Source organism: Crinia signifera, chromosome 6 (assembly GCF_055691185.1).
Source record: "Crinia signifera chromosome 6, ASM5569118v1, whole genome shotgun sequence".
In the NCBI taxonomy this organism is placed as follows: Eukaryota; Metazoa; Chordata; class Amphibia; order Anura; family Myobatrachidae; genus Crinia; species Crinia signifera.
Window position 1 is genome coordinate 30,468,481 of NC_139222.1, and position 25,661 is coordinate 30,494,141.

Sequence of the window (25,661 nt, forward strand, 5' to 3'; positions counted from 1 at the left end):
GGATAACCATCGATTGTTGTAGCTATCGATGGTCATCCAATATATCTGACTGAATAGGCCGTGGGTCAATCAGAACTCGGTGGCGGGACTTCCGGGTGTGGGGGGCGGTGGTGCCGTGAATCGCGGGAGGGGGCTTGGGTCGGCAAATCACGGCAGGGGGTGCACCGTGAATCGCTGGAGGGGGGGTCGCGGGGGTCCCGCGAATGGGGGGAGGGCGGGTGCCGTGAATCGTGGGAGGGGTGTGTGAATTGCGGGGGGGTGTCACGGGTGGTCGCGAATTGCGGGAGGGGGCGCCGGAGATGCTGTGGGGTTCCGTGAATTGCGGGAGGGGGTCCGCAAATCGCAGGAGGGGTTGCGAGGGGTGCCATGAATCGCGGGAGGGGGTCCGCAAATTCCGGGGGTGGGTCGCGGGGGTCCCGCGAATCGCGGGAGGAGGGGGTGTTGCGGGGTCCTGTGAATTACGCGGGGGGTGCGGGGGTCCCGCGAATGGGGGGTCGCGGGGGTGTCGTGAACCGCGAGAGGGGGGGTAGCGCGGGTTCCGTGAACCGCGGGAGGGGGGTTGTGGGGTCCTGCGAATTGCGGGGGGAATCGCGGGGGACCCGCGGATTGCGGGAGGAGGTGGTCAGGGGGGTGCCACAAATCGCGGGAGGGGGGTGTCGCGGGGGTCCCGCGAATCGCGGGAGGGGGGTCGTGGGGATCCCGCGAATGGGTGGAGGGGGGGTCGCGGGGAGTGCCACGAATCGCGGGAGGGGGTCATGGGTTTCGGGAGGGGGGGGTGGTTTGCTGGCAGATGGGGGGGGGGTGCAGGAGTAATGGTGGATGGTGGCTGTGGAGTAATGGTGGATGGTGGGTGTGTACTGTAGCCCTGGCTGGGCGGGGGGAGGTGATGTCAATGGGGTGGGATGTGTAGAACGTTATACACATACAACACTTTTTCCTGGAGGGGGAGGATTTGTGTATCCTGCTGGGCAGGAAGGTTACCTATACAGGGGATGAGTGACAGATCTGGCTAAATATATAAGAGATGGATGGGTGTGTGTGACTGTGTTTAGTTGTGATTATGGGAGGCATGCATGGGTGTGTGTGTAGTAGTGAGTATTTGAGGTATGGATGGGTGTGTGTATGTGTGTAGTTAGTATTGGACGCATGGATGGGTGTGTGTAGTTGTGAGTATTGAAGGCATGGATGGGTGTGTGTGTGTAGTTGTGAGTGTTGGAGGCATGGTTGTGTGTGTGTAGTTGTGAGTGTTGGAGGCATGGATGTGTGTGTGTGTGTGTGTGTGGGGGGTGGGTTTGGGTGCGATAAGACATAAAATGAAGTGTGCTAAAGTGGTAAAGGCGGCAGCAACTGAGGCAAGTTAGAAAAGCAACACAATATCGCGTGAGATAAAATGTTGAAGGGAGGAGAGGTGTGTTATAAGAGGCGTTGGTGGTGTAGTGGTATGGAGTAGTTGTGAGTATTGGAGGCATGGATGGGTTTTTGTGTGTGTGTGTGTGTGTATGTGTGAGTATTGGAGGCATGGATAGGTGTGTAGTTGTGAGTATTGGTGGCATGGATGGATGTGTGTGTGTGTGTGTTTGTGAGTATTGGAGGCATAGAGGTGAGTGTGTGGTTGACAATGTGGTTGGTACGTAAGTGGGCAGACGTAGTAAAGCACAGGTCTTCAACCTGTGGCCCTCCAGATGTTGTGGAACTACATGTCCCATGATGCCCTGAGGTTTTTTGGCATGCTCTTATAGGAAAAAATGTGGCAATACATGTTGGAACATGTAGTTTCACAACATCTGGAGGGCCACAGGTTGAAGACACATGTAGTAAAGTGTACTGTCTTACAGTGAGTTTTCAAGGGACATTTAAGGAAATGAAAATATTAGAAGACATAAATGGAAGTGTGCAAAAGTATTTGTGAGTATTGGACCCATGGATGTGTGTGTGTGTGTGTAGTTGTGAGTATTAGAGGCATGGATGTGTGTGTGTGTTTTTGTGAGCATTGGAGGCATGGATGGGTGTGTGTGTGTGTGTGTGTGTGTGTGTGTGTGTATGTATGATTATTGTAGGCATGGATGGGTGTGTGTGAGTGTGTTTAGTTGTGATTATGGGAGGCATGCATGGGTGTGTGTGTAGTAGTGAGTATTCAAGGCATGGATTGGTGTGTGTAGTTGTGAGTATTGGAGGCATGGAGGTGTGTGTGTGTGTGTGTGGTTGTGAGTATTGGAGGCATTAATGGTAGTGTGTGTAGTAGTGAGTATTAGAGGCATTAATGGTAGTGTGTGTAGTTGTGAGTATTGGAGGCATGGATATGTGTGTGTGTGTGTGTGTGTGTGTGTGTGTGTGTGTGTGTAGTTAGTATTGGACGCATAGATGGGTGTGTGTAGTTGTGAGTATTGGAGTCATGGATGGATGGGTGTGTGTGTAGTTGTGAGTGTTGGAGGAATGCATGATTGTGTGTGTGTGTGTTGGGGGGTGGGGGTTGTTTGGTGCGATAAGACATAAAATGAAGTGTGCTAAAGTGGTAAAGGCGGCATCAACGGAGGCAAGATATAAAAGCAACACAATATCGCGTGAGATAAAATGTTGAAGGGAGGAGAGGTGTGTTATAAGAGGCGTTGGTGGTGTAGCGGTATGGTGTCGTTGTGAGTATTGGAGGCATGGATGGGTGTGTGTATGTGTGTGTGTGTATGTATGATTATTGTAGGGCTGGATGTGTGTGTGTGTGTTTAGTTGTGATTATGGGAGGCATGGATGTGTGTGTGTGTAGTTGTGAGTATTGGAGGCATGGATGGGTGTGTGTGTGTTGTTGTAATTATTGGTGGCATGGATGGGTGTGTGTGTAGTTGTGAGTATTGGAGGCATGGATGGGTGTGTGTGTGTGTAGTTGTGAGTATTGGTGGCATGGATGGGTGTGTGTGTACTGGCGTAATATTGTTCTGTATGGGGTGCTGGGTGCCATGCAGGAGGTAGTGGCCTGAAATGGAAGGTACTGTAGCTGCGTTTGTAGATTAGGTGGTGGTGTAGTGTGTACAGATGGGTGGGGTAGAGTTGTAGTCTTTGGCAGGCGTTGCGTGAAAGTTGCGTTCGGCAGCAGCAGGTCGTATAGGGTGGCGGTTGTCGGCAGCAGGTTCTGGAGGGTGTTGAAGGGACCTTAAAGGCAAAAGAAAAATTATAAGACATAAATAGAAGTGTGCTAAACCCTGCAGCTACCGGCTTGAGATGCATGGATGGGTGTGTGTGTGTGTGTGTAGTTGTGATTATTGGAGGCATGGATGGGTGTGTGTAGGTGTGAGTAATTGAAGGCATGGATGTGTGTGTGTGTAGTTGTGAGAGTCGGAAGCATACGTTGGTGTGTAAGTGGGTGTACTGTGTTACAGCGTGATGGGTAGTTGGTGGTGTAGTGGTATGGGGTGGTGGGTAGTACTTACAGTAGGGTGGGGGTAGAGTTGTGGTCTTTGGCAGGCAGTCTGGAAAAGTAGCGGGGGGTGACAGCAGGTCCTGGAGGTTGTTGGGCGGTGGTAGCAGGTCCTAGAGGCTGGCGGTTGGCGGCAGCAGGTCGTGGAGGGTGGTGGTTGGCAGCAGCAGGTGGGGGGTGGTGGCTGGCTTCTTGGCTGAGTAAGTGTTAGAAGGCTGCAGGACATGTCCCTTCCTTGGCCAGCTCCCCGTGGCCTCTGATGGCCCTGATGTGTTTCTTAGTGTAGTGCTGTCCCCCTGGAGCGTGCTCTGCTCTGCGGCACCGCTCACAGAGCAATGAGCTGGCGGCGGGTGACATTGGGTACGGGTCAGCAGGGGCGTTGGGGGCGGCAGGCAGCGGCTGCTGGTTTTGCTTCAGCTGGCAGATCCGTACGGGTGTGGGGACACGTCCCTTGCACGGGAGTGTGCGCTCGACGGAGCGTAGAGCCTGGGCTGGCCGGAGTGAGAGGCTGTGGGGGGCGGGCGCGGTGTGTAGCCGGGGAGGGGGGGCGGCTTAGCTGAGCGGCGGCCGAGGAGGGGGCGGATCGCGGCGGGACCCGTGTTATTTGTGCAGGCATCGGCTGGCGGTGTTTGGCTCAGAGCCTGCCGTAGAGCCTGGCCTGTCAAGAGAGAGAGGCTGTGGGGTGCGGGCGCGGTGTGAAGCCGTGGGGCTGAGCGGGCATGGCTAGTGGTGGGGGAGGAGGGGCGGGGCTGAGGCTGTAAGACGTAGAGCCTGGCAAAGAGAGAGACGCTGTAGGGGGCGGGCTTAGACCCATTATGAACGGTCATGGGGAGTGGCGGGCGAGGAGGGGGCGGATCACGGCAAGAGGTTGTGAGTAGGACGGATGGTGTGGGGGGGGGGGGGTGCAGTGTGTAGCCGTGGGGCAGGGTTTGGGCGGTGGTGGTGTGTAGGACAGAGCGCAGTGTAGAACCTTTGTGCCCTTATTTTGCAGTGTGGATAACGGTGGACGGGCCTGTCAATCACCTGTGGAACCCCGCCCACCGTTCCCTACACTGCTTTGAGTGACGGATCTGGCTAAATATATAAGAGATTATTAAGAAAAACCGAGAGGCCTTTTTTTTAATACAGGTTGAGTTTCCCATATCCAAATAGCTTGGAATACCGGTAGTAATTTGGATTTCAGGTTTTGCTGTAGTTTGGAATATTAGCCTCTCATAATGAGATAATATTGGGCATGGGAGCCACGTCTAAACAGAGACTGCATTTATTTACCGTGTACACCATATACACATACAGTAGATTGAAGGTAATTTTATACAATATTTTTAACTAGCTAAAAGCCCATCAAAATGTTGGTTTCTGCAGTGTACGTTCACTTTGAGCTGTGACAGGTTTTCTTTTGCTTTGAGCTGTGACAGTTTTTAGCTCAAAGCCTCTCCACCCCAGTCCCTTATCTGCTCCTACCTCCAATCTGTCTTCACAGCTCCCTGTCTCCATATCCAGCAAATTTTAAGCAGATCAGTGTCCGTCTAAAAATTGCTTTCACTTTGTTATGACATCTTAGTCCGTCGAGTGGCCTCTAGTGTTCACTGGCGGTATTTCACCTCATAGAGTTGAGGAGTAGTTAGCCTTTTATATATAGATACTTTTATGCATGAAACAAAGTATGTTTACAATGAACCATCATAAAGCAAACGTGCTTGTTTCTGTATTGGTTTGCGCTACTAAAGAGTCTCCAACAAAATGGCTCCTCAAGGGATGCTTCATTCCCTTACCAAGATGGCTGTCGTTCGTGGATCTGCATATGCAATGCCCATACATAGAGGACAGTTTCTGGATGGTTATGCAGTAGCGCACGCAGGGGGGCTTTCTGAGTACTCAGAAAAAACCCCAGGACTCTAAGGGGCCTAGTCTGAAAGCTGAGGGTCCCCTCTTTCCATAGGTACAAGAATTTTAAAAATCGTCCCTTGGGAACCGGAGATATCTGACTTCAAAACAGTGGTCCCCATCCAAGCCTGTTAATTGCTCTTCTCAGTCAGATATTTCAGGTTCTGACAGAGTTTTTCTGAGAGTATATTCCAAAATCTGGGTCTCTCCCCCTTTGATGGACACTAGTAGCTTGTCTCTACTCTCCCGGAACCAGAGATATCAGCCTTCCAGCAGCTGGTTACTGCTCCAGCTCCACACACCTGGTATGTAGTTTTATATACTCATTGGCAGATTGCTCTGCCTCCTGAACTGTGATCCCCTAGTCCCCAATACCATTTGGTAGGTGGGATTCTCTAGTTTTTAATTGAAATCTAAGAAATCTAGTCCCGGGAACTGGAGATATCTGCAGTCAAGCAAGCTGTCCTCCCACCAGAAAATGATGAATAATAAGCCCACTCCACTATACACCCCTCCTCTGCATATTAAACATCCTCTACCACCCTGGCAGTTATGTATCAGGGCCCCTTCATTCAGCCCAATGCCCCCTTCTCCCACCCCATCTCCCACCATCTGTGCAGTAAAGGGGTAATTAGTGGAAATTACTGATCCAGGCCCTACAGGCTGAGCGGTTGATATAATACCCCCTACCACCCGGGGGACATCAAAGCTTCCCCCACCCCTACCGCTGGAGGAGCTGTTGAGCTGTGCTCCATGGATTCTGTCTATAGTTTGTTGGTAGTGGTGGACATTGGCATGCATAAGTAGTGTCGACCCGTCTGTGTCGCCCCTTTAAATAAATCTCATTTCTTTGGGGATTTTTTATGGTGTCATTAAGGCCCTTATTCTGATCGGTGCGGAAATTCCTGCATGCGGACGGACCGCCGATGTTGATCGTCTGCGCATGTGCAGAGGTCACTCTGCGCATGTGCAGGCGATTTCGCCGCACGGATTCTTTATACGCCGCACAGGGGGCGTAGAGGGGCGTGAGGGGCTAATTATCCTCATTACCCTATGCATACGCCCCGCGTTTCATGGGCGTTCCCATGCAAACGCGGGGCGTATGCATGGTAATGAGGCCGTGACGCGTGGGTACGGGGCGGGCATCTGACATCGCCGGATGTCAGCTGCCCGCCCCCATACATGATTTCACACGGACAAGTGTCCGTGTGGTCTTGTGTTGCGGGACCTGGTGGAGCGTGCGGCCCTGCATTCGATGTTCGGCGACCATCGAATGCAGGGGCTGCTCTCAAGACGGAGGAGGCGTATCCCCGTCCAATTTCATGCGGATCGCCACATATCCGCATACGGACGGCAGGTGGCGATCCGTATGGAAGGCGGGGATTCGCCTGCACGGTCGCAGCCACATATTCTGATCGGGCCGCACCGATCAGAATAAGGGCCTAAGATCTTATATACAATGTTATGATGTATGTTACTAATCATATTTTCCGATCTCTCTTTTCTCTCTTTTTACGTCTCTCTCATTAAGCAATTTTTATATGATATATAATTGTATTTGTTTAATATGCTGGATTTTAGGATTAGTGTTATTTGGAATGTTTATATAAATTATGTTAATAAAAGTGTTATATGTAGAATGTATTTTGTATTATTATGTGCACTTGTATATTGTGATTGTTGTAAAGTGTGGTTTGGGCTTTGTAAACAGCTGATAGTAATCTCCTATATATTTGGCTACATCTGTCACTCAAAGTGGGTGTCTGTGTCTATAACGCTCTGTTCCTGGACTTTCCTCTTAATGTGTGATTGCCTTCATCTGTGCTGAACACCTTTCTGAGAAATTAACCTGTTTAAAACAGGTGATGGCAATCATACATTAAGGGGAAGTCTAGAAACAGAGCATTGTGTCCCTCCTGGAGAGGGTCATGTTGGGAGGTATGTGACAGAGAACCAGCCCAGTGAGCCCACAGACAGTGCCAGACACCCACTGCCTTCCCATGTTGCCCAGCACTGCTACTCCACAGCCACCAGGTGAGCGCCCCCCTCCTGCGATTTGCGGCAAAACCTCCCCCCCCCGCGCGCCCCCCCCCTCCCGCGATTCGCGGCAAAAACACCCGCTCCCCCGAGACCCCCCCTACCGCGATTCGCAGCAAAAACACCCCCGCGACCCCCCCCTCCCGCGATTCGCTGCAAAAAGAACCCCCCCACGACCCCTCCCGCAATTCGCGGCATAACCACCACCCCGCGACCCCCCCCTCCCGCGAATCGCGGCAAACCCTCCCCCGTGACCCCCCCCGATTCGCGGAAAAAACACCCCCCCCCGCGACCTCCCTCCCGCGATTCCCGGCACAAAGAACCCCCCCGCGACCCCCCCTTGCACGATTGGCGGCACCCCCCCTGCGACCCCCCTCCCGCGATTCGCGGCACACACCCCCCCCCCCGCAATTCGCAGCAGCCCCAGGATTAAATGGCACATGCAAAACACTGACATGGCTATGGTCGACAATGAAAAAGGTTGACATGAGTTTTTGAAGATTTATTTTTAATTTTTTAAATTTTTTCATATTCAATGTGTCGACATGGACACCAATGAAGTGGCACACTTATGTCAACATTTACATGTGTTGACCTTTCTGTGTTGATTTTTTCTTGTGGCGATTCGCGGCACCCCCCGTGACCCCCCACCTCCCGCAATTCGCGGCAACCCCCCACCGGAACCCCTGTGAACCCCGTCCTCCCGCGATTTTGCGGCACCCACCCCCGCGACCCCCCCTCCCGCAATTCGCGGCACCCCCCTGTTATTCGCGGCAGCTCCAGAATTAAATTGCACATGGAAAACACTGACATGGCTATGGTCGACAATGAAAAAGGTTGACATGAGTTTTTGAAGTTTTGTTGTCATTTTTTGAATATTTTCATATTCATTCTCATGTGTCGACATGGACACCAATGAAGTGCCACACTTATGTCAACATTTACATGTGTTGACCTTTCTGTGTTGATTTTTTTCTTGTGGCGATTCGCGTCACACCCCCCGCAACCCCCCCTCCGGCGATTCGCGGCAACCCCCCGCCGGAACCCCATGAACCCCGCTCTTCCGCGATTCGCGGCACCCACCCCACGCAACCCCCCCCCCCTCCCGCAAATCGCGGCACCCCCCGCGATTCGCGGCAGCCCCAGTATTAAATGGCACATGCAAAACACTGGCACGGCTATGGTCGACAATGAAAAAGGTTGACATGAGTTTTTGAAGATTTATTTATTTTTGAATGTTTTCATATTCATTGTCATGTGTCAACATGGACACCAATGAAGTGGCACACTTATGTCAACATTTACATGTGTTGACCTTTCTGTGTTGATTTTTTCTTGTGGCGATTCGCGTCACACCCCCCCGCAACACCCCCCCCCCCGCTATTCGCGGCACCCCCCGTGACCCCCCACCTCCCGCAATTCGCGGCAACCCCCCACCGGAACCCCTGTGAACCCCGCCCTCCCGCGATTCGCAGCACCCAACCCCGCGACCCCCCCCCATCCCGCAATTCGCGGCACCCCCCGTGATTCGCGGCAGCTCCAGAATTAAATTGCACATGGAAAACACTGACATGGCTATGGTCGACAATGAAAAAGGTTGACATGAGTTTTTGAAGGTTTTTTTTTCATTTTTTTAATATTTTCATATTCATTCTCATGTGTCGACATGGACACCAATGAAGTGCCACACTTATGTCAACATTTACATGTGTTGACCTTTCTGTGTTGATTTTTTCTTGTGGCGATTTGCGTCACCCCCCCCCCCCCCCACAACCCAACTCCCGCGATTCACGGCACACACACACACACACACCTCCCCCGCGATTCTCTGCACCCCACCCCGTGACCCCCCCTCCCGTGATTCACGGCACACCCCCGCGACCCCCCCTCCCATGATTCTCCGCAACCCCCGCCCCGTAACCCCCCCTCCCGCGATTCGCGGCACCCACCCCCGCGACCCCCCCTCCCGCAATTCGCGGCACCCCCCCCCGCGATTCGCGGCAGCTCCAGAATTAAATTGCACATGGAAAACACTGACATGGCTATGGTCGACAATGAAAAAGGTTGACATGAGTTTTTGAAGTTTTTTTTTTCATTTTTTTAATGTTTTCATATTCATTCTCATGTGTCGACATGGACACCAATGAAGTGCCACACTTATGTCAACATTTACATGTGTTGACCTTTCTGTGTTGATTTTTTCTTGTGGCGATTCGCGTCACCCCCCCACTCCCGCGATTCACGGCACACACACACCCCCCCGCGATTCTCGGCACCCCACCCCGTGACCCCCCCTCCCGTGATTCACGGCACACCCCCTGCGACCCCCCCTACCATAATTCGCCGCAACCCCCGCCCCCGTAACCCCCCTCCCGCGATTTGCGGCAACCCACCCCGCGACCCCCTCCCGCGATTCTCTGCAATCCCTCCCCTCCCGCTATTTGCAGCATCCACCCCCCCACAACCCCCCCTCCTGCAATTCGCTGCACCCCCCGCGACCCCCCCTCCTGCAATTCGCGCCACCCTCCGCGACCCCCCCTCCCGCGATTCGCGGACACCTAAGTTGCAATACAGGGCATCTTTCATACAATTCTAACCATATTTCTCATATACAAACGTTCACAAATTAAGGGGGCGCAGCCCCTTACGACGGTGTGAAGAGCGCCCGTAGGGCGCGATGAATCACCTAGTCCAGTGGTTCCCAAACTGTGTGCCGTGGCTCCCTGGGGTGCCTCGGGACACATGCAGGGGTGCCGCGGCTTGGTGGTCCAGGACCAATTCAAACTATTAATGGTTAATTATTTAGGAGCAAAACCAGTGCTGGTGGCTGCCAATCATAGAATGTGTACAAACAGAAGCAAATCCTGCCCTTTACCACATAACTGCCACTAAGAATCGCATATAAACCCAATCTAATTAATTTTTTTTGGACCTAGGGGTGCCGTGAAAAAAATTCTGATTCTCTAGGGTGCCGTGATTTAAAAAAGATTGGGAACCTCTGACCTAGTCTCTTATATATTTGGCTACATCTATCACTCAAAGTGTGTCTGGAGATATAACCCTGGGTGGAGCCTCTGACTCACATGACTGACTCACATGACAGAGAACCAGCCCAGTGAGCCCACAGATAGTGCCAGACACCCTCTGCCTCTCCATGTTACACAGCTACACACCAGGTGAGAGCCCCACACCTCCATACCTCCCAACATGACCCTCTCCAGGAGGGACAGAATGCTCTGTTTGTTGTGGACTTCCATCTTAATTTATGATTGTCATCACCTGTCATTTTAAACAGGGTAATTGATAAGAAAGGTGTTTAAGCACAGGTGATGGTAATCCATAAATTAAGAAGTCCAGAAACAGAGCAATGTGTCCCTCCTGGAGAGGGTCATATTGGGTATGCACCTCCCTCCCTCCCCCCCCCCCCCATTCACGGCATCCCCACGATTAAATGGCACATGCAAAACACTGACATGGCTATGGTCGACAATGAAAAAGGTTGACAAGATTTATTTTTCACTTTTTCAATGTTTTCATATTCATTCTCATGTGTCGACATGGACACCAATGAAGTGCCACACTTATGTCAACATTTACATGTGTTGACCTTTCTGTGTTGATTTTTTTCTTGTGGCGATTCGTGGCACCCCCCGAGACCCCCCTACCGCGATTTGCAGCACACCCCCCGCAATTCGCGGCACCCCCGGTGACTCCCGCGATCCGCGGCCCCACCCTGTGACACACCCCCCCCCCCTCCTGCAATTCGCACCAACCCCCGGGCCCCCCCTCCCGCAGTTCACGGTGCCCCCCACGACCCCCCCTACCACGTTCCCGGTGCCCCCCACGACCCCCCCTACCGCGATTCCCCACCCCTGCCCCCCCACCTGTCATTGCGGCAACCCCCCGCCCCCGCGACCCACCCTCCTGCGATTTACTGCAACCCCCTGCACCCCCCCATCCCACAATTCGCGGCAGCCACACCCCCCCCCCCCGCGACCCATCCTCCCGCAATTCACGGCATCCACCCACGACCCCTCCTCCCGTGATTCGTGGACACCCCTCACCTCCCTCCCCCACCCCCGCACGTGATTCACGGCAACCCCAGGATTAAATGGCAAATGCAAAACACTGGTCGACAATGAAAAAGGTTGACATGAGTTTTTGAAGATTTATTTTTCTTTTTTTGAATGTTTTCATATTCATTCTCATGTGTCGACATGAACACCGATGAAGTGCCACACTTATGTCAACATTTACATGTTTTGAACTTTCTGTGTTGATTTTTTCTTGTAGCAATTTTTTTCCAGTGACAACTATGAACTATGTGCACGTCAACCTACACATCATCAACCAATTCTTTGTATAATATATAACACCTGTTCTGTTTTACTGTAGGTGCTTTAAGTCAGATCTTTTACTGCTACTATTACTGTTTATGTAAATGCATTCTGAATGACCGCAACATCCTACCATCCTTCTACAAGAATATATAACCAACTAGGTTGATTCATCGCGGCCCGTGCCCCCCTCCCGCAAATCGCGCACCCCCCGCGCACCCCCTCCCGCAATTCGCAACCCCCCCTCGCGCGCTTTGCGAACCCCCGCCCTCTCCCGCGATTCGCGGACACCTGCGCCCCCTCCCTCCCTTGATTCACGGCACCCCCGCGCCCCTCCCGCAATTCACGGCACCCTTAAGCCCCTCTTTAGTCCCCCGTATACTCACACACCCCTATCACTACCCAGCTTCCTGCTCTCCTAAACGGTAACTTTCAACACTGGGGAGTCGCTGACGCTGTTTTGCCCACATGCCCCTATCATGCCTCATAGCCCAGCCTCCTGCTCTCATGCACCCTAACTACCACCCAGTAGGAGGAGACACTGACTCAGGGCCACCATCCTGTACTGCCACGCTGGACCCTCACCCACTGGCAGAAGCTGCACAGTATCTCCCACCCTCCTCTTTAGTCCCCCTTATTCCCACACACCCCTATCACTACCCAGCCTCCTGTTTTCCTGTGTCGTGACCTCCACCAGTGGGGAGCCATTGACTCAAAAACACCCTACTATACTATTGCACACACACACACACCTAAACAACATGCACACACAGCCCCCCCCACACCCACAAATGTCACTGTACCATCCACACTATCAATGTACATCTTTCTCTGTAACCGCTTTTTAATTAAACAAAACAATACACACCCCCTTCCACATCATATGCTCTCTATTTAACACATTTCACCTATAACTGAAGTTGCAATACAGGCATCTTTCATACAATTCTAACCATATTTCTCACAATACAAACGTTCACAAATTAAGGGGGCGCAGCCCCATACGACGGTGTGAAGAGCGCCCGTAGGGCGCGATGAATCACCTAGTATACTGTATATATACTGTATCTGCCACCCTGATAATTGCTCCAGATTCCTGTCCCCTGCTGCAACTGTCTATTAGTCATGTACTTGTCTGCAATTGCCTCGATATTTGTTTATTTTTTCTCATTTATGTATTGTTAGATGCTGCGTGACCCTTGTGGCACCATGTAAATAAAAGATGATAACTGCAAAAAAATAAATGTGATAAATGATTCTGATGATTAAATCTGTTTATTTTTATTATTATTATAAATAATAATAATTATTAATATTACTGAAATGCCTAGTTATTGTTTAAATAGGTGCAGCCTACGGATGCAGTCCTGCAAAGACATCCTGCATCTCTTTCGCACACCGTTATCAAGGTGACTGACAGGAAGTAGGAGTCTGGGGGTGGAAGCCGGACGTTTAGTTTGAGTGCTAAGACTATATTTGTTTATATACAGAAAAAGAGTATCACAATTTAATAGGCCTAGGGGCCACACATATAATACATAAACTAATAAAAGTGCATGGGTGAAATAAGCAGAACTCGGATAAACTGAATTACTGTCCGTTCCTATATTGCCTTGGAATAAATGATAGGACCACCTCTGTATTCAGAGTGGGTTATAGTTACCGTCCTCCTTGCTCAATTTGGGGGGAGAATGGATCCTGATGGGATATAAATTCCCCTTAGTACGTCCAAAAGTCCAAAAGGGGGAACGCCAGCCCTATCTTGTGCGCATTAAGCGCCGCAGCTATGCCTCAAACCCGGAAGCACTTGTTTAACGTTAGTGCGCCGGAGGTCACTCTTCCCCATAAAACGAGTGGCATTATATTGTATTATTTGCCTTGAACTCCGATCACGTGACAATCAATACACAAGCCTCAATGTCATCCAAGTAATATGAATGGTGGAGAATAGAGCCAAGCCTCGTTTTGATAGTCACATGATCGGATTCCACCTATCACAACAAAACAGGAACTAATAAAGGCCCTTATTCTTGTTCGTGCGGTACGGCCCGCGTGCGGCCGTACCGCCGATGTTTTTACACTGCACATGCGCAGAGGTCAATCTGCGCATGTGCAGCCCCCTTCGCCGCAGACGTATTTCGTCCGCCGCAAAGGGGGCGTATAGGGGCGTGAGAGGCATCATGCCCTCATTTCCCTATGTGTACGCCCCGCGTTTCATGGGCGTTCCCATGCAAACGCGGGGCGTATGCATGGTAATGAGGCCATGACGCAACTCATGGGGGCGGAAAGCTGACGTCGCCGGATGTCAGCTTTCAGCCCCCATACAAGCTACCACACGGACGATTGTCCGTGTGGTCTCAGCTTGCGGGAGCTGCCGCGGCGTGCGGACCTGCCTTCGATGGTCGACGACCATCGAATGCAGGGGGCAGCTCCCACCATGGTGGAGGCGTACGCCTCCACCATTTTAATGCGGATCGCCAGCCGTCCGTGTACGGACGGCCGTGGCGATCCGTAGGGTGGGCGGGGATTGGTTTGTGCGGCTGGAGCCCCGTGTGTGGCTCTGGCCGCACCAACCAGAATAAGGGCCATAGTGTTTTACTTTATGTCACTTTTCTTGAAAACAAAAAATCGTTTCTTATATCTGATTAATATACTGAGAAGTTATTGTATGTGTCTCCTCCTCATCCCTACATACAACTGTTTTTCAGATTTTTAAATGTTGGATTGACTAATTAGCCATCAGGTGCAATGTATGAACCAGTGTGCATATGGGTATAAATATCAGGCCAGCAGCCTACCTCCCAATATCCATTACACCTTTGAAAAAGCTTGTTTTGAGCGAAACGCGTCAGGTGGACACTAACCCCAGAAGCAGAAGCGGACTACTGATCCCAGCACAATTGCATTTCCAACTGCCCGAACCAGCCTGAAAGGACCGAATATTCCTCTTTTACCTGCTCTATTAACATCAAGTGGCAAGCCCCACTCCCATTATAAGGACACTCTACTCTAACAAGGGACTTTTGGACGTACTAAGGGGAATTTATACCCCATCAGGATCCATTCTCCCCCCAAATTGAGCAAGGAGGACGGTAACTATAACCCACTCTGAATACAGAGGTGGTCCTATCATTTATTCCAAGGCAATATAGGAACGGACAGTAATTCAGTTTATCCGAGTTCTGCTTATTTCACCCATGCACTTTTATTAGTTTATGTATTATATGTGTGGCCCCTAGGCCTATTAAATTGTGATACTCTTTTTAACATTATTTTATTATAAAAATTGTGAAGTCAATCCAACTAGTTACTGGTTTCATTTCCAACAGCGCTGCAAAAATGTTGGTTTTCTTTTTCTGTGTATATTTTCAGGTCTGACACACCTGATCTTGTTGCAGCTGCTTCGAGTTAAGCAGGTCACACCTTGCGCCCCCAGGGGACCCCCCACTTGCTCCCGTAGCAGGTAAAGGGACCCCTTCTTTTCCATATTTGTTTATATATTTAATCTATCATACTTACCTCAGGGTTGCCGACTTTTAGAAAATCCTCTCCGGGAGAAGCCCGGAGAGGAAGCTTTCATTACGATTTTTGGGGGCGGGGCTTAACCGTGACGTCATTAAGCCCCGCCCCCATTACGGGAAATAGACTAAATAACTGATATCCAAGGAGGGGCGGGGCTAAAACGTCACGATTGTGCCATTTTAGCTCCGCCCCCTCCCCTGAGACCCGCGGATTGCGGCATATAAATGCCGCGATCGGGGGGCTCAGTGGGGGTCCCCCTGATTCCGGGAGGGTTGCCCACCCTTCCGGGGGCCGGGAGGAAGGACCCGATTTTCGGGAGACTCCCGCAAATTCCGGGAGGGTCGGCAACCCTGACTTACCTACTGTACGTACGTTTTCTTTCTCCTTTACGGAAGAAGCACAGAGATTGTCAGGGGCACTTCAGGGGGTGGGAACTGATCTAAACATCATCAAGCCTCTCCTTCAGGTCTAAGAGGAGGGGACGGGACTAAAATGATTCAATAGGCAATATATAATCTATCATATATCACAGGGTTGTTGCTGTTTGCTGTATCTTAGAAACTAATGACAGACATTTTCACAGGCAGGTGGCGGCTGATGGGTTGGCGGTGTTGGCAGTCAGCACGCGGATGCGGAGGCCCGAAGCCGATGTTCTACAGTTAGGTGCTGATGACATCACATTGTTAGCAGCATTGGCTATCAGCGCGCGAACACTGAGGTCAGAAGCCAACGTATTCCAGATTCATTTTTTTTACGGGAACTTATAACACTCAGGTGCCCATTTATCAAACCATATTTGCCGCTAAATCCCCCAAAACGGGTGCTGCAAATATTAAGTAACACAAAGGGGGTTTCCTGATTTTTTTAGAACCAGCCCTGGCTCTTTCAGCCTGGTGCTGGTTATGCCAGTGGGGGGGACCCCATGCCGTTTTATTTATTTATTTTTCCAAATTCAGAGGACACGCCCACGTTGCTAAATAGGCCACGCCCACTTTGCAAGGACACACCCACTTGCACGAGTTAGGGTGAGGGTGGGGGAATCTCCAGGAATCGATGAAGAGTGAGGTGGCAACCCTATGCCTAACCCTCCCTGCAGCCTAACCCTAAGTCCCCAATAGTGCCTAAACCTAACCCCCTCCCTCCCCTGGCCTAACCAAAACTTGCTCCACCATATGTATGTTCAGCATCCTGGCAGTCAGGATTTCAGATGACTCACAGACAATGTCTAGGTAGACAGTTAATAAGTTAACAGTAAAAGGTCGACTTTTGACTAAATGTCGACATTAAAAAGGTCCATTATTTTTTTCCTGTTTTTTGGACTTCATGCTTTACTGTCCCCGTGGACTACATACGGGCCCCTGAATCACGTTGAGCCATGCCAGCGTACGCACTACACATTTGGGTGAGTCATTTTGTTTCTGTGCAGGGTAAATACTGGCTCCTTTATTTTTACACTGCAATATAGATCTCACTTTGAAGTAAAACCCCGCCCAAATCTAACTCTCTCTGCACCTGTTACATCTGCCCCACCTGCAGTGCAGCATGGTTTTGACCATTTGAGAAGGAATTTGTGAGTGAACCAGACTAAAGGTGCCCATAAACGGTACAATTGTTATGCGCGATGAGATGCGCGCTCCCGTCACATCTCATCGCACAGCTCAAACAGTATGTGCTGCCCATACTACTTGTACTAGATCTCATCTCATTGCATTGCAAAACCTATGGTGCAATAATTGTACCGTGTATGGGTACCATAAGAAAATAATTCAGATATTAAGAAATTGCTTTTGCATAGCAGAAACTGCTTAAGGCTGAAGAAATGACACAGAAAAAACAAACACCTTGAACAAAACTAGTTGAAATGTGCAAATTCTTAAGTTACCGTATATGTCAGCAATATTCAGCATTTTACTGGAAAACCCCCTATATTATGTTTTTATCACCTATTGGGGGAGATTCTCTAAGAATCTCCGCCCCCCTTCGCCGCCCATCGCATATTTAATTATCGCATATGTTGTAACATATGCGATAATTAAGGCAAAGGACAGCTCTTGCGTTAAGAGCTGTCCTTTGCGGTGAGAGTCGCCGGGTCCCAGCAGGTCCCGGCGGCTCCCCCCTCCCTCCCAGACCCGGCGCTGCTGCTGCTGCGCCGGGCTCTCCTCCTCCCTGCACCCGGAAGAGGATCAGTGCAGGGAGGAGGTCACAGGTCCGGGAAGCACAGCTCTGTGCTGCCCGGACACAGGTGAGGGGGAGGGGGCGGCGGGGGGTCGGCGGAGGGTTGCGGTAGAAGCCCATTGGCTTCTATGGGGCATCGCCAGATTTTTCTGGCGATGCCCCCAGCCGCGGTAACCCGGCGGGGGATGCTTACAGCATCCTAAAATGCGGTAAAAACCCTGATAACGGGGTTTTTACCGCATTTTTCGCTTAGAGAATCTCCCCCATTGTTCTTTGCACGTGCATTGTTTTATGATTGGATGTTGAGCCCACCATGCCCCTTACCTGTTCTGTATAAGTAATGGGCTCTGAAGCTGGAAAGACAGAGCGGACTTATACCATGCTCACACGTGTTGAGTGTTGCTCCGTTCTCCAACCGGTTGCTATTGCTACAGAAGCCATCGGCATCCCGTCACAGCCCCCCCCCCAGGTAATAAACACGGAGATGCGCGAATCAGATGTGTGACCAACTATACACTAAAGTACGCATCATGCAATGTCAAATTATGGACTATGGCGGTCATTCTGGTTGGTGGGGATCGCCTATGGGAACGCCCAGTGTCTTATGGGTGTCCCCATGGGTACGCGGGTAAGGACGAGGCGACCATTACATGATTTCTCCTGCTGCAGAGACATGCAAGTGGATGTGTTTTCATTACACAACCCCTTGCCATGTTAATGAGGGGAATTGTGTTCCGCGGGGGGGCAGACGCTCGGATGGGCGGTGTCTCTGGTGCTCGGTAAGCTGTGATCCTCTCAGTTTACAGAGCCAACTACAAGTACCCTCTACATAGTGTGACATATAGATGGAAGGGCAGGTTAGGACTATATGCAATGCTGAAGAGGTGCATGCAGTGCAGCCAGCAATCAGCAGCCACCCAGGAATGTGCTGTTGAAGGCTTTTTACAGTATGCGCAATTCCGGTACAGCGCCGCCACCTGGTGAGCCGGTGAAAGGACGTGTGATGTGATTGTCTTAGGTGCCCTGATCAAATATGGCTGCCGGTAGCGGCGCTGATGGCCTGCGCATGCGCGGGGGGAATAGGAGACCTCCTGAACAGCACAGATGCGTATTATTGGCTGACAGGGCAGCTGCTGCAGCAGCAGCGTTACAGGGACAGCCGACACTGACAGCATTAGCAACTCAGAGTAAAGTTCGGAGGAGGCAGCAGCAGCAAAAAAAGAGGAACCCCGGGTGAGTGTTATAGTGTATTATTTTTATATACTATACGGGGATAATAAGGTGCATTAGCCAATAAGGGACAGTATACAGCACATAACACTACATTTACATGCTTAGAGGGACTTTAGATGGGTGACTCCTTATACACAGGGCAGGCTGCCCACCGTGTACCCAGTGGCTAGTTATCACACAGGGCAGGCTTCCCACCATGTGCCCAGTGGCTAGTTACCACACAGGGCAGGCTGCCCACCGTGTACCCAGTGGTTAGTTACCACACAGGGCAGGCTGCCCACCGTGTACCCAGTGGCTAGTAATCACACAGTGCAGGCTGTCCACCATGTGCCCAGTGGTTAGTTACCACACAGGGCAGGCTGCCCACCATGTGCCCAGTGGCTAGTTACCACACAGGGCAGGCTGCCCACCGTGTACCCAGTGGCTAGTTATCACACAGTGCAGGCTGCCCACCATGTGCCCAGTGGTTAGTTACCACACGGGGCAGGCTGCCCACCGTGTACCCAGTGGCTAGTTATCACACAGGGCAGGCTGTCCACCCTGTGCCCAGTGACTCCTAATACACAGGGCAGGCTGCCCATCATGTGCCCAGTGACACAGTGAGATCCACGTTGCCATCTGTCTTGCTGCATGCAATAATATGTACTGCAAAGGGCTCCAGCCATTATAATGACTTTGCCTGTGGGGTCCTTATGCTGGGCACAGACTGCACAATTATTATCCAACAGATTACAGGGGGCGGCATCCACGCCCATGGTCTTGGATGGGAGAAAATGACAATCGACCATTTGCTCCCAAACACTGGAAACCGGACAACAATTGTGACATCCGAGATTAAACCAGTTTCTACGAATGACAGGTTTTGTCCTGTTTTACTGTTACGCTTTATGTGTAAGTGAGAAAAAACCTTATTCTGGTTCACTCTGATGGAGGTTATCTTAGTAAAGATTATCTTTGTTATATAATAAGAAGATTCCCGCCATTACAAGGTATCACAAGAACTATAAGTTACAAGGAATTAAACAATGGGCGGTATTCAATGAGAATACCTGCGAGGTGCAGCGAATCCTTTTTAGGATTCGCTACACATTCGCCACGTTCCGGAGCCGGCGGGCTCTGGTATTCAACGTGTCAGGAGTTCGCTGCCCCTGACTGGCGAATATGAGCTCCTGCGGCGTATGCCGCAGGGAGCCTGAGGACAGTGGCAGGCAGAGAGATGGAAGTCTCTCTGCCTAGCCCAGAACGTTTGTGGGGGTTAGGTGGGCTCCCCGGGGGTGCCAGCGGGGGACTTATATTCACTACACCCGATCGTAACGATCGGGTGCAGTGAATATATGAATATGTAATGAGCGGCTCGGCTCCGGCGCCCCCTGCTGGCTGCTGTGTAAAAAAAAAAAAAAAATTAAATATATATTCATGTGCTTACAGCACATGAATAAAAGTAGCATGCCCCTCCTCAGAATAAAATTCCTGATTTTTTTACACCAAATGTAAAAAATAAAACACTTTATTTTAAAAGTTCACATTCCACTTCTCCATAAAAAGATAGCGATTGCTACTCGCTACCCGCGACCCCCTCCCGCGATTTGCAACACCCCCCCCCCGCAATTCGCGGCACCCCCGGTGACTCCCGCGATTCGCGGCCCCACCCCGTGACACCCCCCCCTCCTGCAATTCGCGGCACCCCGCAACCCCCCCTCCCACGATTCGCGCCAACCTCCCGGGCCCCCCCTCCCGTGGTTCACGGTGCCCCCCACGTCCCCCCTACCGCGATTCCCCACCCCTGACCCCCACTCCTGTCATTGCGGCAACCCCCGCCCTCGCGACCCACCCTCCCGCGAATCACTGCAAGCCCCGCGCCCCGCCCATCCAACGATTCGCGGCACCCACACCCCCCCCCGCGACCCATCCTCCCGCAATTCACGGCATCCACCCACGACCCCTCCTCCCGTGATTCGCGGACCCCACTAGGTCGACTGGCAGGAAGGTCGACCTGACTTAAGGTCGACATAGGCCAAGGTCGACATAACTTAAGGTCGAATTTGCATAACGGTCGACATGAGGAAGATCAACTGGTCATAAGGTCGACATGGGGTTTTTCACTGTTTTTTGAGCCAACATGTGCCAACAGGCGGTATTTCATGCCCTACCATCCACTAGGGCGTGGAGGAGGTTATTAAAGCTGTGGCGAGCGAAGCGAGCCACCGTGCCCGATGCATCGCGAGCGAAGCGAGGGTCCGATTCTCATTGCCAACTGTGTCCATGTCAACTGTGTCGACATTCGGATAAAAAGTGAAAAACCCATGTCGACCTTCCCCATGTCGACCTTTATGCAAATTTGACCTTAAGTCATGTCGACCTTAAATCAGATCGACCTTCCTGCCAGTCGAACTAATGGGGTCGACCTAATGACTGTAGACCTAAGTTCATTCTGACAGATGTACCGATTCCGTTTTAAGTCCTTTTACTGCTACTATTACTGTTTATGTAAATGCATTCTGAATGACAGCAACATCCTACCATCCTTCTACAAGAATATATAACCAACTAGGTGATTCATCGCGCCCTGTGCCCCCCCCCTCCCGCAATTCGCGCACCCCCCTCCCGCGATTCGCAACCCCCCCTCCCGCGATTCACGCCCCCTCCCACGCTTTGCAGACCCCCGCCCTCTCACGCGATTCGCCGACACCTGCGCCCCCTCCCTCCCTTGATTCATGGCACCCCCCGCGCCCCTCCCGCAATTCACGGCACCCCTAAGCCCCTCTTAAGTCCCCTGTATACTCACACACCCCTATTACTACCCAGCTTCCTGCTCTCCTGAACCGTAACTTCCACCACTGGGGAGTCGCTGACGCTGTTTGGCCCACATGCCCCTATCATGCCTCATAGCCCAGCCTCCTGCTCTCATGCACCCGAACTCCCACCCAGTAGGAGGAGACACTGACTAAGGGCCACCATCCTGTACTCCTGTGCTGCCACGCTGGACCCTCACCCACTGGCAGAAGCTGCACGGTATCTCCCACCCTCCTCTTTAGTCCCCCTTATTCCCACACACCCCTATCACTACCCAGCCTCCTGTTTTCCTGTGTCGTGACCTCCGCCAGTGGGGAGCCGCTGACTCAGAAACACCCTACTATACTATTGCACACACACACCTAAACAACATGCACACACAGCCCCCCCCCCACACCCACAAATGTCACTGTACCATCCACACTATCAATGTACATCTTTCTCTGTAACCGCTTTTTAATTAAACAAAACAATACACACCCCCTTCCACATCATATGCTCTCTATTTAACACATTTCACCTATAACTGAAGTTGCAATACAGGCATCTTTCATATAATTCTAACCATATTACTCACAATACAAACGTTCACAAATTAAGGGGGCGCAGCCCCTTACGACGGTGTGAAGAGCGCCCGTAGGGCGCGATGAATCACCTAGTATTTAAATATGTACAGTAGGTTTTTTCTCTAATACCCCCTCCCCTGAAGGGAGGAGATGCCTGTATCTTATGGTATAAACATGAGGAAATGCCAATAAAAGTTAGAGCATTTTTCTAATGTGCTCCTGACATGTCAGCATTTGGGCCTGTGATATCTGAATACAGTTGAAGGTCGTTTATCTCTCTTTCAACTCGCAAAGGCAAATTCCTACTTAATTGGACAAAACCATGTGCACTGCAGGGGCGGATGTAAAATGTGCAGAGAGAATTAGATTTGGAGGGGTTACTTCAAAGTGAGATCTATATTGCAGTGTAAAAATAAAACAATCAGTATTTTCCCTGCACAGAAACAAAATAACTCACCCAAATCTAATACTCTCTACACATGTTACATCTGCCCCCCCCCCTTGCAGTGCAGCATGGTTTTGTCCATTTGAGAAGAAATTTTCTTTTGCGAGTAAACCAGAATAAGGGCCATAGTTCCACAGGATTCCCAAGGGGGGGAGGGGGTGTTGGTGAGACGTACACAGGAAGCTTGTGGTGATGTTGTAGCTGCTTCATGTGACATCCTGACATGGTTGTTACAGTAACCCGTACTTCCCTATATCACACTGCTACAATATAACACAGCAGTACTGACTAAGATCTCAAATTCGGAACCGTTTTTGATGGTGGGGGTCTGTGGCTGTGTATGACGCTTGTTGAGGGGTTTGCACTGTGAGGGGAGGGAAGGGGCCTGGAGCAGGGGAGTCACATGATATCACAGACTGCAGGTGGGGCAGATGTAACATGTGCAGAGAGAGTTAGATTTATGTGAGGTGTAATCAAACTGATATCTATATTGCAGTGTAAAAATAATGCAGCCAGTATTTACCCTGCACAATAAATCCCCAACATGTAACTCTCTCCGCACATGTGACACCTGCAAACCAACCTGAATTAGGGCCTTAGTGTGTATTTGGGGATCAGTGGGCATTGATTAAGCTCCCAGCAGTTGTGATATATGTGCTCGTCCAATGGTCCAATGCAGTGATTGTTATGCACTCCAAACAAGATTAAAAAAATTGCACACATTGGAACAGTCCCCCATGGAGCAGAACCATGGCAAGCAAGACCTATGATGTCACACCACCATGACGCACAGGTCATGGCCAGCGTCATAGCACCCAGCACTGCCCGGGCACAAAATTATAAGTTAAACTAATGGCTGTGCACCTGTCGGGCATCTCTGATGCACACTTGAGAACCATTGGTTGAAAAATGTTTGCTTAATGTGATATGCGATATATGTAACAGGAATCTTCTCATGCCTGATATCGGATTGCCACATTTAAGTGGCTAGGAGCAGGCCTGCACACTGATTGCACTTATTTTCTCCTACGATTGAAAATTGAACCCCTATTTTTCAATGAAATTTTGGGGGGTGCTGTACCCAACAGTCATAAGGGTACTTGTGAGTTATCCGGACGCCCGATTTCAAAATCGGGTCGGATCGGGCACATCGCATCGCATGCGACCATCGGATGCGATGCGATGCGATGCGATGCGATGACCCGATTTTTCCATAGGAATCAATGTTAAAATGGACTGAGTCCATTTTAACATGGAATTCAATGGGAAAAAGGGGTCCTTTTCATACCCCTACTATCCAAGTGGGCATGGAGTTGGATATAAACCTGTGGCGAGCGTAGCGAGCCACCGAGCCCGAAGCGTGGCGAGCGTAGCGAGCCCCGCGAGGGGACACGGAATACCGTCCCCTCGCGGGGCTCGCTTCGCTCGCCACGCTTCGGGCTCGGTGGCTCGCTACGCTCGCCACAGGTTTATATCCAACTCCATGCCCACTTGGATAGTAGGGGTATGAAAAGGACCCCTTTTTCCATAGGAATCATTTTAACATTGATTCCTATGGAAAAATCGGGTCATCGCATCCGATGGTCGCATGCGATGCGATGCGATATCGCATCGCATCGCATCTGATTGTATGCCTTAACTTAAGGCATACAATCAAAAAATCGGGCGTCCAGATAACTCACAAGTACCGTCATAAGCTAAACATTTTATGCAAAGAAGAAAAGAGGGACTGTTCTATGGGACGCACATTATTACATTTTCAATAAAACTTAACTTTTAATAAATTTATTCTCAAATTCCCTTTTAATATTCTGAGGGAAATAGCAGTGAAATAAAGAAGTTCAAATCACGGACACACACGAGAAACATATAACATACACACATGTATAGTGCTTGAAATGAGTAAAGAGGTGTATTTAAAACCACAACAATGTAGTACTGAAAAATATTGTGTCAATTATAGCACAACCTCTATAGAGTTACAGTTATTATTTGTAGCCTTAATTGGCTTGTATATATGGTGGCTTTTAAGTAAGGGAGATTACAGAAGGATTTATTGATGGACACCTTTCCAAACTTGAAATAAAAGTTTGTGCTTGAGCCGACACACTGGGATATTTTACCAGTATTGCTCTGGTTTCCCAGAGTCGACACACTGAGAGCCGACACACTGGAATATTTTAACAGTATCGCTCTGGTTTCCCCTTTTTTTGGGGCTCAGTCTCCCACTTATTGAAATAAAAGTTTGTGCTTGAGACAACACAATGGGATATTTTACCAGTATTGCTCTGGTTTCCCAGAGTCGACACACTGAGTGCCGACACACTAGGATATTTTAGCAGTATCGCTCTGGTTTCCCCTTTGTTGGGGCTCAGTCTCCCACTTGTTCTGGGAGGCTGGGCAGCTTTGTAAATTCCTAGATAGGTAATCAATTTTGCTGTGGATTTATTTATATAAATTAACAACAATCCAACAATATTTGGCTGCCACCTGGTGGTTCTTATCTAGCAACAAAACTTTCACATCAGTATAATAGAATCTGGTTCAGGTTAATATAGTAATGAATTGCTCAGTAAATTAATCTGGGCAGTTAACCTGACAGTATAGGTGCAGTCTATTTCCTATTACACTGCTGCCTAGCAATCTCCACAAACTACCTGCACCCTTAATGGGTATGCAGTATCGCCTCCTAACTGATCTCTACAGTGGGTTAAATCATGCTAACACATATTACAGTACTACAATCCATTCCTACATGTGTGTTCACTGAATAAAACAGCTTTCTCAAGGCCAACCTGATTGTACTTATTGAGAGACCTTTATTCATTTATGGTCCACCAATGAAAATCCTATTTTTACATCATGTGGTATCTTAGGACCAATCCGCATGCTGCCATGCTGATCCTGGGGAAGTTCCATCATTAGTAGTTGTGACATCAGATGCCCAGACCACCTGATACTGTCACATGATCACGTGGTATTGTGAGTCACTGCTCACTAACCACTTATCAGTCAGATCGGGCTGATGTCCCACCTCTCGCTTATTCTGCGAGTTCATTGGTTGTTCTTATTTGTGTGACATCATCTATTTGGTCACATGCTCTGCGATGTCCTATCAAAGTGGTCCATCACGGAAATCAGGAAGTAATTCCTCTCCTGATTTTGTGATGCCCCAGCCCTGCCTCAAGCATAGATCATAATTGGGTATGCATTTAAGGGTATTAGATATTCATTTTGCATGTGTGAGATCTCCTATTTAG

General features: G+C 50.2%; 1 protein-coding gene and 1 long non-coding RNA gene across 2 annotated transcripts in view; one reads left to right on the forward strand and one right to left on the reverse strand.

The window, feature by feature from the left end:
* Window positions 1-18,289, reverse strand: part of LOC146010238 (uncharacterized) — a 53,718-nt gene extending 35,429 nt beyond the window's left edge. Inside the window, exon 1 of the long non-coding RNA XR_014444754.1 lies at window positions 17,689-18,289. This is a non-coding gene — a long non-coding RNA (uncharacterized LOC146010238). The remainder of the gene's footprint in view (window positions 1-17,688) is intronic.
* A 180-nt stretch (window positions 18,290-18,469) lies between these two features.
* The window catches only part of LOC146007474 (uncharacterized), a 34,002-nt gene continuing 26,810 nt past the window's right edge, over window positions 18,470-25,661 (forward strand). Inside the window, exon 1 of the mRNA XM_083145849.1 lies at window positions 18,470-18,597. The gene's annotated coding sequence lies outside the window, so the exon portion shown is untranslated. The remainder of the gene's footprint in view (window positions 18,598-25,661) is intronic.